Here is a 19,419-nt window from a genome sequence, read left to right as displayed (position 1 = left end):
TATATATATATATATATGTGTGTGTGTGTGTGTGTGTGTGTGTGTGTGTGTGTTGTTTTTTTTATCAGTCGTCGAGTTGGCAAGTAAACAATTCTATTTTGGCGTTTGAAACTTTATTATTTACATAGAACAATATACATGAAGCATTTACCCGGCCCTGCAATAAAAAGACGATGAAAAATACTCTGTTTAGTTTTAAAAAAATAAAATAAAACATTTTATGTTATTATTTGTACTCAGTTATATTCAAAATATATGATAAATCCAATATTTTCAACCAGTAAAGACTACTGAAATATCTCCGATGATTAAGTAAAGAATTAAGAGAAAATTTAGAAGAAATGTGTAAAAATAAAACATACGGTTATTCATAAAATATGGTCTTGGTGATTTCGTTTGAATGATGAGAGATAAGGTAACATAAGGTATATTACCAAAAAACCTTGGAGGTGGCAAGGCACTGTTCCCTTGGTCGACGTGCTCGCTTGGGTTCAGACTTACTAATCACTATTCACTAGTAGAAAGGTCCCTTCCCACTTGTGACAACGCAGACTGCGAGTAAGCGCCACATTGCTTCCCTGCACACAGCGGTCCCACAATCTACCTTAAAACGCCCTTCACGCAAAGAAAGAACATTTATGTTCGTTATGTTTTATGCATCATTTTGTATACGTATGATTTTGTTGAAATAATAAACATTAATAGAAGGGTGAGAAAAAAAATACCCAAAAATATATATATGAAACTGATTTCAGGGAAGTAGTATGTATGAATGTTTATTTTAGTTTTAACAGAATTGTAGTTTTTAACATCTCAAGTTGCAGTTACACGGATTAAAAAAATTAGGCCACTACATTTTCGAGGTTGCTTAGGTGACATCTTAACTCAGAACCACCAAATCAAATCTATTCTTTTTTAACCCCTTAATATCTGTGAAGTTGATCATCAGTATAGGCAAGAAATGTTTTTTTTTATATCTGCCAATTATCCCTCTTTACCCCTTTTCAAAAGTGATGATCCCCTTTATCACAGGTAACCTGAGCCGGTTTACATAATAATGAAGGGTAACCCAACATATACCTGGGGTAAATGGATTGCACTTTCCCTTTATACCTACAATCATATCTGACCCGTAGTTATTTTGACATCAAAGGATTATGAAGAAATATAATTATAATTTTAATGACCTAAGCTATTTAACACATTTAATATAAATGTTTTAACAAATCTAATAAAGAAGAAGAAGATTTTCCAAATATTACTTGTATATTCATATATTATCATCGCGGATGCATTTGTTTTACCTTTATTTTATTTTATTGGAATTGTATCCATGAGATTTATTTTTTTTTTTCATTACCTTTTATGTTAGTTTATTTATCTATATATCTTCTGTATTTGATTATTTTATTTATTATTTTGATTTTTGTTTAAAATTGTAAAAATGTATATTACCAGTAATTATATCTTATGTTTATTATTTTTGTTTACTTGTATTTGATTCTTTTTCATTAAGATATGATCTTTTTTTCATTTCAGTTTTACTAAAGATGGTTTCACCACAAGTTTTTGTTCAGATTTAAAACGTAATTTCGTTAGTTTGGTCATATGTTAAGAACTTAATCTTGAAGTATTCGTGAATCCATATCAGCATCGTCATTTGCTGGAACTTTGATTAAATTTTTTAATTTGAGGAAATCTACAACTGAAGTACATCGATTGCTAGTAAAAGCATATAGTGAAGTTGCTTTAAGTAGGGAAAGTTGTTGTGAGTGGTTCCGAAAGTTTATAAACGATGGTCGTACTCATCATGGTAAAACAGCGGAAAATTATTCGACTCCTATGCAGAAATGAGTTGAAACTAATAGCTAAATTTGTAATGGATACGAACCTTATTTATGAATGAACCATTATTAAAAAATAAATATCGTATCCATGACAATTTTAGCTATTAGTTTTATCTATAGTTAATTTTGGCCCAACTTTGCTCAGGGTACTGTAATTACATTATTTATTAATGTTCCATTAATTTAACACTAGTGGTACATATTTAATCCTATTAATCATATAGTATAGTAATTACTCCATCCATTTTAAATTGTATTCTATTAATTCACTTCGTATATTTTTTATATCTTTATTTTTTATATGGTTTATATAACTAATTACTCTTTTATTTCTTTCATGTTAACACCTTATTTTATTTAGCCTGAATGAAACCCTAGCATAGGACTAAACATGAGTGTATAATAAATAATGTTTGTACTATTTACAGTAATAGTTCTTTACGGCTACGCAGATTATCTTCCTTCAATGTAAAAACGATCAGTAAAACGTCTAGTTTAGGCGTAATAACATTAATGATATAAATGTTATCTTCTTCCTCTTCTGGCACGACAGACCGTGGAGGTCCAAGGCCGATGTACTACGGTAATACATCGCACGTTTCTTGACCAGGTTTTCATAGGGTGGGTTCGTAACTACCACGCCTATTTTTGTGAGTGCCATCCATTGGCTAAAGGACCTCACAAATGGGGGGAGGCTAGAGTGAGTATTAGATATAAATGAGTGATATAAAATATAATTGGTTTATCTATTCAATCCGCATTAAAAAATTATTTTTTTGCTTGAAACTCTATAATTGAAAGAAGATACACTATCTCCGCCCACCCAGCACAATACATTTTGACTCCTATATTACACTTGTCACGGGAAGCAACGCGAGATCGCGTTACGACTCGATTCATCGAAGAACACAGTGAGCTAGAATATTTAATGTGTCCAATGGTAGCTTCTTTTCTTTCGTATTAACAGTATTATTATTATTCATTATTATATATTCTAGGTGACCACATCAAGTTTCCATTTTTCTTCTGTTTAAAATACAAGTACCTTTTCTTTGTTTTAAATCAAAATGAACATTCTGGGTAACAGATCTCTGAACTGCGGTCATTACTCTGAGAGAATAATATAGGCCAGTATTACAAATATATTGGGAATAACAATAATTCTATTTAAGTTAAGAAGTCATTATTGTAAACCGTAATAAATATATAGTAATTTTAACATACTTCTTGTAAATTTGAATATAACTATAATAAATTTTAACGTGAATTGCATGTACTGCACGGGAGTCTTCCTCGATGGTGAACAAGCTTTTGATTGAGTCTGGCATCCAGGTTTGCTCTATAAACATCGTCAATTCCTACCCCCCACATATTTCCTTATAATCCGCTCTCATAATTCATCTCCCTTTTCTCAGTCCGCCGGTGTTCCTCAAAGTAGTATCTTAGGTCCCATTCTTTATACGGTTTGTACAGATGACATCCCAACCCCCTGTAACACAGTCCTAACAACATACGCTGATCACACATGTATACTTTCTGTAAACAACGACCCAACTAATGCATCACAAACACAACAGGCACACATAACATCAATTGAAGAATGGTGTAAAAACTGGAGAATCAAAATAAATCCTGACAAATCCCACCAGATCACCTTTACTCTCCGTCATAAACCTCTGCCCTCCTGTACTACAGTATCCTTTCTACATACACCACTAACGCCTGTTGAACAGATTCGATACTTAGGACTCCATCTTGACAAGAGACTTACTTGGAATCCACACACAAGACTGAAACGAGAAGAAACTGCTCGTAGTTTCTTCGACTTCGAGTCCGATTGCTACAACACTTACTTGACAAACGCTCTAAACTTCCCATTCACTACAAAAAATTAGTATACACTACAATAATCAGACCAATTTGGACATATGGAATTGAGCTCTGGGGCTCCACCAAACCATCAAATTCTTCCCGCATCCAATCGTTACAATCCAAAATCCTACGTAAAATCCTTGATGCTCCTTATTACGTTACAAATAAACTCATTCATAAAGACCTTAACATCCCATTCGTTGCAGATTTGACCCAAAACAGATATGCGTATTTTTATTCCAAACTCCTTAACCATCCTAACCTATTAATTCTTAATCTTTCATCCTTAACAATCCCTGATAATCCTCCGAGGCGTCTGAAAAGAAGATGGCCACGGGACCTTCTAGTTTAAATTAATGTTTGAAGTACCACTAATGGGTGGTTCCTTCCCAAGATTTTCAAGTGCATATGAAACATACTACATATTTACCTATTGTATTATTTTGTACAGTTGTAAATTACAATAAATAAATAATTAAAAAAACTATTTCTCTTAATGTTACGGAGACAATCACCGCAGTTCAGGGGTTTTTTAATTTTCTATGAAAATATTTAATTCAGTATTTATTCATTTACTTGTCATATTTCTTTTCATTCTAGTATAGCCATGAACATGAGTAGTAATCCGAAAAAATTAAAACATTACTTTAATGAAGAGTGGCAACTCGATTACTTTTTTACAATGGTGAATAATTAATGTTATTTAATATTCGTTAGAATACACCTTATACTGAAATACAGTGTATTAACATAGTATGCATTTCACACTCCTTCTCACCCCTTAGACTACGTCCATGACAAGTCGATCACGAAACACTTTTAATATCCAAAGTAGATCTTAAAAGTTTATCTAAAGTTAAGAGTTTACTGCAATTAAAAAAATATATATTATATATTTTTTTATTGCTGTAAAATAGCATATTGATTGATAATATGATTCAAATATAGTTACTTAACTAAATCGGCCGCTCAGTTTTTCTATCAGTTTTTGTAATTTTTTTTCATATTATATATAATATAACAAGATACTATAAATGTTAGATGCGACCTCTTTGGACTTCTGTTCATATCGAACCCAATTTCCTCGTTTTATCATTGAATCATTTCCAACCATTTTAAACGGAGTGAAATTTTTTGTTGAATCACTGCGAAAGTAATTATAGTTTTTTCTCGTTTTGGACGAATCTTCCTCTAACAATACTTTCACTTTTGTATGTGTGTCCGCTTTTGGCCTTCTATTCCACTCTTTATCTTCTACGTCAAACTCATCGTTTTTAAACTTTCGAAACTAAGGTTTTGGAAGGAAAGGTTATAAAGTTGACAAGAAAATCTATAATAGCCTCTGTATATAACCTATAATATGGACTTAATATTAGGCTGCTCATAACCCTGTATTTATAATATATTTCAAGTTAAAACCTTTAAAGATAATTAAGTATAAATTATATATTGTAGGAGGATAGTCCGGGTGGAGGTCAATAAAGGAACGAAATAATAAAAAATTATTTGATGTTAACCAACGTTTCTTCCCACTTTTCTTTAGGGCTATATGAAACCAAGATACTAACAATGTTTGATGCGACGAGAAAATTAGAATAAATATACAAAGAGAGTAAAAAATAGTATATAACAATATTTTTAAAAACAAAGAAACAAATACAGTTGTGAACAAATAAATATAACATGTTTTTGGTGTATAATATACCAATAATATAATAAAATTTATCGTAAGAGGTTAGTCGGATGGTGGTTAATAAAGGTATCACAATAGTAAAAGAGAACTATTTATTGTAAATCAACGTTCCGCCTTACTTTGCAGGGCTTTGTGAGGGCTGTCAGAATTAACTGACAAGTTAAAGTTATATTTATTTGTTCACAACTGTGTTTGTATCTTTGTTTTTAAAAATATTGTTATGTACTATTTTTTACTCTCTTTGTATATTTATTCTAATTTTCTTGTCGCATCTAACATTTATAGTATCTTGTTTTCATATAGCCCTAAAGAAAAGTGGGAAGAAACGTTGGTTAACATCAAATATTTTTTTATTATTTCGTTCCTTTATTGACCTCCACCCGGACTATCCTCCTACAATATATAATTTATACTTAACTATCTATAAAGCATATATAAAAGGGATATTCACAATGTGTTACAGGTAAAAGGTTTTAACTTGAAATATATTATAAATACAAGATTATGAGCAGCCTAATATTAAGTCCATGTTATAGGTTATATACAGAGGCTGTTAGCAGATTTCCTTGTCAACTATATAACCTTTCCTTCTAAGATCTTAGTGTCGAAAGTTTAAAAACGCTGAGTTTGACGTAGAAGATAAAGAGTGCAAGAAAGAAAAGAGTACACAATACAAAATTGAAAGTATTCTTAGAGGAAGATTCGTCCAAAACGCAAAAAAACTATAATTACTTTAGCAGTGATTCAACAAAAAATTTCACTCCGTTTAAAATCGTTGGAAATGATTCAACGATAAAACGATGAAATTGGGTTCGATATGTAACAGAAGTCCAAAGAGGTTGAACACCGATTTTGTATGGATGAAATAATATCAAAAGGTTTAATTTTCCATCACGATAACTCAAAGAAGAGAACATTTTGTAAAGCATCTGGCCATGCTTTATCATCGACAGCCAAACCGAATATTCAATTAAAAAAAAAAAAGTGATGTTTGATGTGTATTCGGTTGTGTTTCAGATGCTCACCGAGCGAAACCAACTAGAGCTTTCTACCGAACATATTTAATGATATTGAGATAAGTACTCAAAGAAAAACGCGCCCATTACTGCTCCAGACATGACAAAATAATTTTTCTACTGCTCCTCGGTCGAGTATATCCGAGAGTGTATACCTGAAGGTACCATAACATAAACAAATGGTCAGGTATTAAATAATAACTAAAAATACAATAAATCATACAAAGTGCAATACAATTTATTAAAAATAAAACATAATATATATATTTCTTATATAAAAATAAGAATTAAAGGAGATAAAACCAATGATATAAAATTAAACAATAAAGATAAGAGAATATATAAACAGGAGAAAAGATTTATACAATCTTAAGTATAAAAAAATTAGATAAGAGTTTAAACATGAAATAAAGAGGATACAAAAAAGAGATTATAAAATTAACTGAGTGATTGAATACTAGGGGTACTTATGATGTTTTTTTAACTGTAAAATGTTCTAACATATTTTTTTTTTTTTATAATTTATTTATAACTGTATACACATATATACAAGTAAATTTGCTGTAAGTGACATAGTGACATGATACTAACATGTGGAGAATCTACCCATTGATAGAACTCCAATCTAACATATTAACTGTTATAAGTATATGATAGTATAATCTATATCATGAGCAGTATAATCTAAAGTCAATATTATATCTTAAATGTAGAAGAGCTCCTAGCGAATTTTCTGGGAAACTTGTTTTGTAACCTTATAATTTTTACGAAATAATAAAATCACCAACAGCATTTAAATTAGAGTACCTTTGCTAAAATGTAAGCCCTAATAGAGCTATTTACGTTCAATATTTCTTGAGATATAGCTTTTTAAAAAGCTACAGAAAGATTAGTAGTTAGGGAATTTATTTCGAGAAATCTATATCTCATTATAGATGTCTATTAGCACTCGAATTAAAGCTAATTTAATGTGCTATAAAACAGCTTATGACGTTTATTTTCGTAGGAGTAATAGTTTTCATGAAATATTCTAAAATAAATTGATTTATAGTTGTTCTGACAAATTTTCATTTGCCAAATTTATATCCATATGTGAATATCATAAAAACTACTACCCCTACGAAGATAAGTGTCATAAACTACTTTATAGTACCATTATTTTGCTTTAATTTGAGTGCTAATAGACATTTGTACGTCGAATGATTATTGAGATATAGATTTCTCAAAATAGATTCACTAACTACTGATATTTCAGTACATTTTTATGAAATGTTGCTTTTTAAAAAGCTATATCTCGAGAATTATTAGACGTAAATAACTCTATTATTGCTCATATTTCAGGAAGTTTATTCTTCTTTATTATTTAAAGATTAAAAGTCTCCTAGATTTTCTTGTATTGTTCCTACTTTTTAAGATACAGAGCCCCGAATGAAAAATTAATGTTTTTTAAGGTTTTGAAACAGCCGCCATTTTTTATTCCCCCTACCTATACTTGGTAGACTCATCAGTTTTGACTAATAATTATACATAGTTTTCATTAAAGTAATCAAAAATTAGGGTGAGATAACTGCCTTTTTTTTTTCTTCCCGGCTTTTGTACTATTAGGAGATTGGGATGTGATGAAGCTGTTGGTGATTTTTTTTAAGAACTATAAATCAATTTATTTTAGAGTATTTCATGAAAACTACCACTCCTACGAAAATAAACGTCATAAGCTAGTTTATAGTACATTAAATTAGCTTTAATTCGAGTGCTAATAGACATCTATAATGAGATATAGATTTTCAAAATAAATTCACTAACTACTGATCTTTCAGTACGCGCCATATAACGTTTTTATGAAATATTGCTTTTTAAAAAGCTATATCTCGAGAACTAGAAGAACTAGTTCCTGAGATACAGATTTCTCAAAATAAATTCACTAACTACTAATCTTTCTGTAGATTTTTAAGAAATGTTGCTTTTTAAAAAGCTATATCTCGAGAAATATTGAACGTAAATAGCTCTATTAGGGCTTACATTTTAGCAAATTTACTCTACTTTAAATGATGCTCTCTTAGATTTTCTATTGTTGTTGGTAGTTGTAAAGATATAGAGCTCCGAATAAAAAAAATAATTATTTTTAACGTTTTGAACAGCCGCCATTTTTTATTCCGCCTATCTATACTTGGCAGACTTATCAATTTTGACTAGTAATTTACCTAGTTTTCAATTTAATAATAAAAAATTGAGGTGAAATAACTGCCTTTTTTCTCCTCTTGAGATTTTGTTCTTTGTTTCTTCACCTATTTTTCCCCATGACTTTGTTATTATTCGTATCCATTAATTTATTAGAGCTAAAAAAGGTCCAACATAAAAACCAAACTAATCTTTCAAAACGACAACTGTCAAAATTTTGTGGAGCTAAGCTGTTCAGTTGCGTTACGTCATTTTCCATTTAGGACTCTGAACCTTGTTAAATGTTATATCGTTTTAACATCCTATAAAATTCTGTCCCTTAACCTCCTCGCCTTCACATCATGAGATATCAATTGCTTAGTCTCTGCAAGCAGTTTAATGTTTGTTTTTCTAGAAGGGAAAGTCCTCCGTATAGTTAAAGGAACGACCTGGAATCAGAGGCTAAACGCATGGAGGAGAATTAGGGGGATTATCGTTATCAAATAAAGGATATAAGACATTTGCTAGAAACCCTCAATACGCTGTTTTATCGAATTACTAAAACAGGCGTGGTTTCTATTATTGAATGCATGGTAATACCAGATTATTCCCAATTACTGTTCCACCTACTATTAAGCTTATTAAGGTAAGCTTCTATGATAGTTGATGAGTTGGTTGTTAGTTACTCACGACCAATAGGTGACAGTCATTGCAAAATGTCTTCCTTCAATTCTAATAAATCTATTCATCCCTATGACCTGTTCCGTCATGACGTCAGCAGAGAAAATGCATCATGAGTTACTAATCGCTTAAATAATAATGAGTAACTTACATTTCCCATAAAACTGTAAAAAAAAAAATCTAAAAAAAAATATTATATAGGGCAGTTATCTCACCCCAACTTTTGATTACTTTGATAAAAACTAGGTATAATTACAAAATTGATGTGTCTGCCAAGTATAGGTAGGGGGAATGAAAATGGCGGCTGTATCAAAACCTTAAAAAACATTAATTTTTATTCGGAGCTCTGTATCTTAAAAACTGCCAACAACACTAGAAAATCTAAAAGAACATTATTTAAAGAAGAACAAATTTGCTGCAATATTAGCCCTAAAAGAGCTATTTACGTCCAATAGTTCTCGAGATATAGCTTTTTAAAAAGCAAAATTTCTAAAAATCTACTGAAAGATTAGTGGTTAGTTAATTTATTTTGAGAAATCTATATCTCAGGAACTATGTGACATACAGATGTATATTAGCACTCAAATTAAAGCTGGTTGAATGGACTATAAAGAAGTTTCTGACCTTTACCTTCGTAGGAATAGTAGTTACATAATATTTCCAAAAATAAATTGATTTATAGTTGTTCGGACAATAAGTTTGATTTATGAAAAACTTTATTTCAGAAACCATTGGACGTACAGATGTCTGCCAGCGCTCAAATTATAGCTAGTTAAATTTACTACAAAATAGTTGATAATGTTTATCTTTGTATGAGTAGTAGTTTTTATGATATTTAACAAAATAAACTCACAAAATGCTAATTTGTTGTTATTCGTATAAAATGTTGGGTTTTCGAAAATATATATCTCTAGATCCTTAAGACGCACATATGTCTGCCAACATTCAAAACAAAGGAAATTTAACTTACTATAAAGTAGTTCATGACATTTTTCTTCGTAGGGGTAGTAGTTTTTATGATATTTACATATGAATATAAATTTGGCAAATGAAAAACAACCATAAATCAATTTATTTTGGAAACTTTCATGAGAACTACTACTCCTACGAAGATAAACATCATAAACTACTTTATGGCTCATTAAACTAGCTTTAATTTGAGTGCTAATAGACATCTTTGGTTCAAATGGTTTTTGAGATATAAATTTTTCAAAATAAATTCACTAACTACTGATCTTCCAGTACGCGCCATACAACATTTATATGAAATGTTGCTTTTTAAAAAGCTATATCTTAAAAACTATTTAATGTGAATAACTCTAATAGGGCTCATATTTTAGCAAATTTACTGTTCTTTAAATGACGTTCTATTAGGTTTTCTTGTGTTGTTCCTACTTTTTAAGATATAGAGCTCCGAATGAAAAATAGTTTTTTTTATCGCTTTAAATAGCCGCCATTTTTTATCCCCCCTACCTATACTTGGCAGACTCATCAATTTTGACTAGTAATTATACATAGTTTTCATTAAAGTAATCAAAAATTGGGGTGAGATAACTGCCTTTTTTCTCCTCTTTGGATATATGAAGTAGAGGAAGATAATTCGGAAGAAGAAGATAAGGAGGAAGATAATTCGGGAGGCAGTGAATGAAGGTAAAAACAATAAAAAGAATTACCTAATTAATAATACCTTATAATATTTTTTTCAAAATTTTACCACATTTTGATTATTTTTTCACACAACTCTTACTTCATGCTTAAATAGTGTCTTTTTTTTTAAAACTTTATACATTGATAGATATTACAATCTACCACACCGTTGTGGACAATAGGTAATAGTGATGAATCATCACATTCAAACTAAAATAAAATAAAATAAGAATATAAATAAATGAAAAATAAAAGCATATGAAAATAAATAAAATCTCTCTTAAAATATATACAAACAGAAGGATAAAGAAAATGAACATAATCAAACAATGTGCATGAAAAAATAAATGAATAAAATAAAATAATCTCTAGTCACGTTTACACTCTTATATACGATATTCACACAATGGAGGATCACTGACCCCACTCTATCCCCCATCTTGCCACTTCACTGGTAGTGAGCCAGTGGAGGCTGAGCAAATGCACAAACTTAAATAATGTGGACACTCATTATTGTTACTATGTGTCATAGTTTTACCACTTTTTTTTTTATCTTCACAGTCCTAATTTTTCTCAGTTTATTGTAACATTACTTTGCCATGTTTCATGATTTTTACTCGTATTCAATATTTTTAATTTAGTTTTGGGTATTTGCATAAATTTTTGTTTCTCTCTCTAAATTGTATATTATACCTTATACATTTATCTAATAAATGTACCTGTTATTTTGTCAGTTTATTTGTATAAAAACACCTTAGGTAAGCTTCTTGTGGTGGGGCACTTACATTTTCCCTTAGGGACGCGACGCCCCCCAGAGCGGGTTCGAACGTGGTGGGTTCGATTACCAACTGGGGCAGTTATTTATTTTTGGGCGGTCCCGAAAAAGGAATCTTGACACTCCCACCTTGGTTAGTACATGGCGGCAACTCAGGTAGCCGGCAGGGGTTGGCAAAAATGACCACTAGGCCCACTTGCCGGACTTCTTCCCCCCCCCCCACCAAATACCAGTACCAATACCAGTACTCTTTTCCTTACTCTCCTCTCAACACGCAACACCTCCAGACCTCAGACACACATATTTTTATCTGTTGTTTTTATTAATTATTACTATTTGTATTATTATCTTCTTACCGGTTACCGTTCCTTAACTATACCACATTTATTTCATCTACCCCTCTTTCAATTATTATCTTTACCATATTTGTTGCTATTTATAAATGTTATAAACTACTTCATATTACATTTAACTAGTTTTATATTTATTATATAATTATTGGACGTACAGATGTCTATTAGCACTCAAATTAAAGCTAGTGTAGTGAGCTTTAAAGTAGTTTATGACGTTTATTTTCGTAGGAGTGGTAGTTTTCATGACATTTGTTAAATTAAATTGATTTATAGATGTTCGGACAAATTTATATTCATATGTGAATATCATAACAAATACTACCCCTACGAAGATAAGTGTCATAAACTACTTGATAGTAAGTTAAATATTATTTATTTTGAGTGTTGGCAGACATATGCGCATCTTATGGGTCTAGAGATATAATTTTTCAAAAATCCAACATTTTATACTAACAGCTAAAAATTAACATTTTGTCAGTTTATATTGTCAAATATCATGCAAACTACTACTCCTACAAAGATAAACATTATTAACTATTTTATAGTTAATTTAACTAGCTTTAATTTGAGTGCTGGCAGGCATCGGTACTTCCAATGGTTTTTGAAATAAAGTTTTTCATAAATCAAACTTATTGTCCGAACAACTATAAATCAATTTATTTTAGCAAATATCATGATAACTACCATTCCTACGAAGTTAAAGGTCATAAACCACTTTGTAGTACAATTATTTAGCTTTGATTTGACTCTAATAAACATTTGTACGTCAAATGGTTATTGAGATATAGATTTCTCAAAACAGATTCACTAACTACTGATATTTCAGTACATTTTTATGAAATGTTTTTTTTAAAAGGATAAGGATAGTTATCTTCTAAAGATAGTTATCTTGAGAACTATTGGAGGTAAATAACTCTATTATGGCTAATATTTCAGAAAATTTACTCTTCTTTAAATAATATTCTTATATATTTTCTAATGTAGGAAGTTTTTAAGATATAGAGCTCCAAATGAAAAATTAAGGTTTTGAAAAACCGCCATTTTTTATTCCCCCTACCTATACTTGGCAGACTCGTCAATTTTGACTAGTAATTATACATAGTTTTCATTAAAGTAATCAAAAATTGGAGTGAGATAAATACCTTTTTTTCTTCCCGGCTCTTGTACTATTGTGTAATTCCACGATGAAGAGGGATTATCATGTTGAGTTTTCACACTTCAGCAATGGACTTACTTTGTCTGATATTTTACATTTTGGACAATTTAATTTCCTTGAAGAGATGAAGTGCGCTGTATAAACGTTGTAATTCCTGTAAATAATGAAAGTCTTCGGAAGGATAATTTACAATAATGATACCAACACAATGCCTGGAGGTACTTCAGGTAAAGAGAAGGGCTCAGGAGATTTAGAACTACCCCCTTTATTGCCTTCACTAGCACTATCGATCAGGGGCCAAGTACCTGGATGACTGAGCACGGCTGAGGGAGACCGGGGCACAAATAATGTTGTCACCTGCTTTTCAGGAAGTGAGGATATTCTAAAGGTGCATTTACACACTTGCCAACAAACAAATTTGACAGTATTTAGCTTCTCTACCGTAACTTCTGCCATTTATCACGCTATACTTAGAGCGATAGTATTGTCATGACAGTAAATTTCATTACGGCAACTGTCATACAATTGAACAATTGCAGCGGATTAAGCGGTTCCAACCATGACTGTAAACTTGCTTGCTTTGAGTGACAGTAGCTACCTGCCATTCATTTACTATGAACTCCAGCCGGGATAGTCTGGGTGGCGGTCGCTAAATGTACCTAAATAATTTTAAAAAACTAATTTTTGTTAACCACACTAATTGTACTAAATGGAAACAAGATACAAACATTATAAAAACTGACTGAACTTTAAAATAAATATACATAGAAAATACGAAAATATATTTAAAAACATGGGCAAAATTCTCGAAAAATTCATTTTGAAACGCCTATAAAATCCCATATCACCCCTTGAAGATTGGTGTCGTAATTGGAGGATTAAGATAAATTCCAACAAATCACATTTACGCTTCGTCGTAAGCCTACCGAGTCCCTACAGTTTCATTTATTAATGTTACCCTTACCCCTGTCAAACGGATCCGCTACCTTGGACTACATCTAGACAAACGATGAACCTGGAATCCTCATATAAGACTGAAAACTAGTTACTAATAAATACAGCCAGGTGTGATAGAATCATAAATACAGAACTAGAATAATAAATTATAGAAAAATATTAGTTAGAACTAGTTGCAAATATGGTTCAGAGGTAGGTGTGAAAGGTAAACAGATAGGGAAAGTAAATATGGCAAAGGTGAAGTATAGTAGCAAGTAAAATAAAATATTAAGAAAAATAACAAATCAAAATGGGAAGCCCCTATAGCTCACACAGCTCAAGACACAGTCTTACCAATTTTTGATGTCTATTGGCGATGCCGGCTCGAATCCGGCCTGGGACGTTGACTTTTTTCATTGAGTGGCGGTCCCACAAAATGAAGAACTTTGACCACCAAGCATGGTTAGGCAGTATAGACTCCCTGGGAGTCTTGGCCAGAAAAACAACAACAAAAAAAACGAATAAACAGAGGGGGAAGAACCTGTCTTATTTGAAACAAGGATGAGAACTGGCAAGTTTGAATAGAGGGACAGGTATAAACTTACCTACTTCACTAACTCTCAAGAAGGGTAAGAATAGGGGTATTCATGGTGTGTTGTTAAATGTAAAATGATTTACCATATTAAATGCTATAAGTATAGGATTGTGAACAGCCCTATTTAAAGTCATGTTAAATGATAATTGCATAAGAGGTCCTACCGGATTTTTTGAGCAACTTGTTTAGTAACCTTTCCTTCGAAAACTTCATGTTATTGTTTATTTCTAAGTTTTGATTAAAGTAATTTATTACAAGATGCTTAAAGTGGAAGTTTGGCTACTGAGTGTCTTGTTGTTCTTCTAACTTGTAAGAAAGAGAATCAAGTTGAGCTAATTGAAAATTGTCATTACATTATTATTATTGTCAGCCATTGCTTTTTTAGTTTTAAAAACATCCAAAATAATACTAACACTATACAAGCACAAACTATGAGGAAGTTACCTAACACGACACTAACAAAATGGTGACGAGCTCAGCAGATCTGCTGCGTGACGTCATTCTCCATTTAACAGACTCTCAACAATGCTATATGCTATGTCGTTTTAACATGGTAAAAGAAGGAAATATTTCTCCATTTAACATAACTTTTTAACATGTTAAACTAAAGATCACGAATACCCCTATTGTGTATAACATATAAATAGCTAAACTAACAGGATCATCTAATCTCTTGTCTAATATTACATTAGGCAAACATATTAGACAAATGTAGAAGTAGATGTATTAGATATAAGATATTAGTATTTTGTTAATTGAATTGTTAGTTGTATCACTAGAAATTAATTCATACTTTACTGTTATATATTATAAACCGTTACAGCATCCACGGTGCCTTAATAATCACAAGTGTAACTAAGTAGAAAAGATGGTCGGGAGTGTGGTTGGTAAAAAACAAAAATAAATTAAAAATTATTTATTCGTTCCAATTTTTCGACCTGATTATCAGGTCTTCATCAGAAAGCTTTGATAGAGATTCTGGTTAAACTGTTTTTTTTTGTTTTTTTTGCTGACCGCACACCCCAACCATCTTCTCTACATACTAATCAACGGTCAACTAGACACCTCATTAGTCTAACTAAATCATATTTCACTTATGTTTATAATTTCTGTAGGTTATTTTGGCACCGACCGATAGATGTTTTCATCAGGTCAGACCTGCCGTGTACAAGGCTTCAGCAGTTCTAAGGTTTTATTTATATCTATATTGATTTAATTTGTATATTCACGTATTTATATTTATATATCTATGTATTGATATGTAATGGGAGGCACCAGCTCGAATTTTTTAACTTGAAGTAATTTCTTTTGTCGACATACCAAAGGAACCGCCGGGCCTAGGCAGAGACCCGATCGGCAAAACATTAATGTACAGACATATGTAGATAACGGAGTTTCCCATTGACCTCTGGGGACGGTTAACCGCGTAGGCAGCGGTAAACAAATAAACAGCCCTTATCTCACACGTGAACACTTTAAACACCTCGGAGAAAATACAGCGAGCCCTGTCAAAGAAGAAAGCCGCTTTAATTTAAACATGAAAGGGAGGAAAAAGACCGACTTTCGCAGAAGGTCAAGAACAGGAGATCGAAAGGGGAGGAGTCAGAGGTGGAGGGGAGAGAGTAAGCAAAAAGAGCAGGAGGAAAGACAGTTGGACAGAGTCTGAGGGGAGATCAGGGGAAGACCGTGTGAGACAGTGGAAGAGAGTCTGGGAGGAAGACAGCCCTGAAAGAGGAGATTCTGGAGGAATAGAGAGCGGCTGACCAGTTGGAGGCCAGAGGAGGAAGTCACCCATCGCAGGGACTCAGCAGCGGCCGTCGGTAAGGGGCGGAATTACGCTGGGCTCAAGACCGCTCAGCTACTACAACCAACATTGACAAGCGCATTAAAACAAGTAAGAACTTTACTGTTGTAATTTGAATGGCAATAATAGAGTTAATAACTTAGAGTGAGTATAAATATCAAAGATCCCAACTGGTACTTCTCAATTCATAATATAACAACTAAAGTATAAGGAAACAGGTCTACCAGGCTCTCTCATAATATTATTCTCGGTAATGTATATATGATTGTAAATATACAATATGTAACAAAGACTTTACTTTATAATTAATAATCCCTGCATCCCACCTCATATATAATAGCATAGAAAATTGTTGAACACGATACCGTTGGAAAGGAACTCCAATGATTAATTATAGATATTCATATCAAGCATACCATGGCGAGGGGGTCTATGGATCTAGTGTTTGAATTAAATATAGCGCATACTTTTTCAGTCGGTTCCCATTAGGAACCGATAGAGATACATGATATAAATACATAGAATATAAATATATAGTATAAATACATAATATAAATACATAATATAAATGCATAATATAAATACATGAATAAATTTCAATATAATATCAGTACGGGGAACCCATAGTTGGGCCTCTCTTCCTCGTCCAGCTGTGACTTCCTCCTTCCCTCTCCAATTGATCTTCGACTCTTAGTGACTCCCTTCAACTTCTCCCTTCATCTCTGCTCTCCCCCTCCCGCCCCTCCAGCCCCTCCCTCCCTCTCTTTCTCTTTCTCCAACTGATCTTCGACTCCGGTCTCCCTCCAGTTGATACCTCCTTCGTCCATCCTCCTCTTTTTACTCTTTTCCTCCCGTCTACTTCTCATTCCTCCCCACGTCCGATCCTTCAATTTCCTTTGGCTGAAATCCTGCTCCCACTGTTTTTACATACCTTCAAGAGAGGGTGGACGTGAATTCTCCTTCCCGGTTATTTTGGTATGACCCAGTATTAGGTATGACATGCCGACAAAAGAACTTACTTTCTTTTACTTAATTCAAATTTCCACCTGGTGCTTCTCATATATATCAGAACATATTGGATGTACTGAATAAATAAGTTGTTATAACAGTAAGGTCCACAAGACCGATCTAGTAATAAAGCAATATAAAAAAAAAAAATCAGTTATTTATGAAAAACTATTTTAAAAACATCTTTTCCTAAACGGCTCAATATCAATCATTTTTATTAGAGACATCATTATCTCCATACTGCTTGGGTTACACTTAATTAACTAACGGGTTTGTTAGTTTAAAAAAACACAAGTGAATCATTAGGTAGTCAAGTATATTCATTAGAAAGCAGTAAAAAATTAATGATAATTGCGATCAAATGGACATTGAAGAATGAAATTAGCAACAATGAATTATGTTTTATAACAACAAATTATGAACAGGTAACTGATATAGGTGAGTCATAAACCATGTAATCAATAACAGAGGATTCTTGTTACAATATCTTTCAGCAGTAACTTAACTCTACCGTCTTCATAATTAAAGGTAATTGTAACTAGCGGGTCAGTAATACATTGATAGAGTATTGTATGCTGAAGAATAAATTTGATTTGTTGGAATATTATATATATATATATATTGCCGTGTAAGGGGCTTCGGGGGTTCTAAGTCCGACTAAGGGTTCCCCGTACACGTATTATATTGAAGATTATTCATATATTTGTATTTATATTATATATTTATATTCTATGTATTTAAGTAATTGTATTATGCATCTCTATCGGTTCGTGATGGGAACCGACCGAAAAAGTATGCGCTATATTTAATTCAAACACTAGATACCATAGACCCCCTCGCCATGGTATGCTATATATGAATATCTATAATTAATCATTGAAGTTCTTTTCCAACGGAATCGTGTTCACCAATTCACTATGCTAATTATATATGAGATGGCAATCAAGGATTCTTAACTATTTTTCTACACGCAGATTACTTTTGTCCAAAATCAAATGAACTATCATATAGACGTCCTGATATAATCATTATATTTCATATTAATATCATGTATCAAATATGATCTTACGATATTCGTCTAAATAACAATGATGATAAAGAGAGCATTAATGACCCAACTGCCTGCACTCAGGTAGCAAAAAGTGTTACCTACAGTACTGCAATTTTTTTACTTCAAATTTAACTGAGTCCTATAATCTAAAACTAATAACCTACTGTAGTTCAATTCTCGAAATGGGACAATAAATCTTCTTTAGACATTTATAGTGCTGACTATTACAGCTGACAGCTTTAATAATGACCAGTGATGATGACCCAATGACCCTAAACCAAGGTTTGCCCACTAAACCCTAAATTATAACCTGTCCACTCAGGGATGATGCTTAGAAACATAAAAACCCAACTACCTGCTATGCCTTCTAGCGGGTAGCAAAAAGTGACTTATCTACTGCCAGTGTTTCCTAATACTGCACATTTTTTTTTATTTCAGGTTTAAAATTTAAATTTTAACCATTTTTAAACGGATGGCCCGTAGAAAATCACTCAGGTGGTTAGGCGCAGTCTTACCGATATGAGATCTGCTGGTGGCACCGGTTCGAATCCGGCCTGGGGCGTTGACTTTTTTCATTGAATGGTGGTGCAACAAAATGAAAAACCTGACCTCCATCCATGGTTAGGCAGTATAGGACTCCAATGGGAGTCTTCGCCGGAAAAAAAGTAAACGTTTTTTAATTCATGATGAGGTGTAGATACCTAATTACCTTCAACACCCCCCATCCTTTTCTTCCAAATTTTCTACCCTTTTCTTTAAAGACCTTTCTTTCAACCGATCCTTCCTTAGTTCACATGATGACATTATTATCACCAAAGCCGACAAAGG

This window comes from Halyomorpha halys, unplaced genomic scaffold (genome assembly GCF_000696795.3).
Source record: "Halyomorpha halys isolate HHAL.00 unplaced genomic scaffold, Hhal_1.1 Scaffold1321.1, whole genome shotgun sequence".
Classification (NCBI taxonomy): domain Eukaryota; kingdom Metazoa; phylum Arthropoda; class Insecta; order Hemiptera; family Pentatomidae; genus Halyomorpha; species Halyomorpha halys.
The sequence above is the reverse complement of the archived record's forward strand: the minus strand, read 5'-3'. Positions refer to the sequence as shown.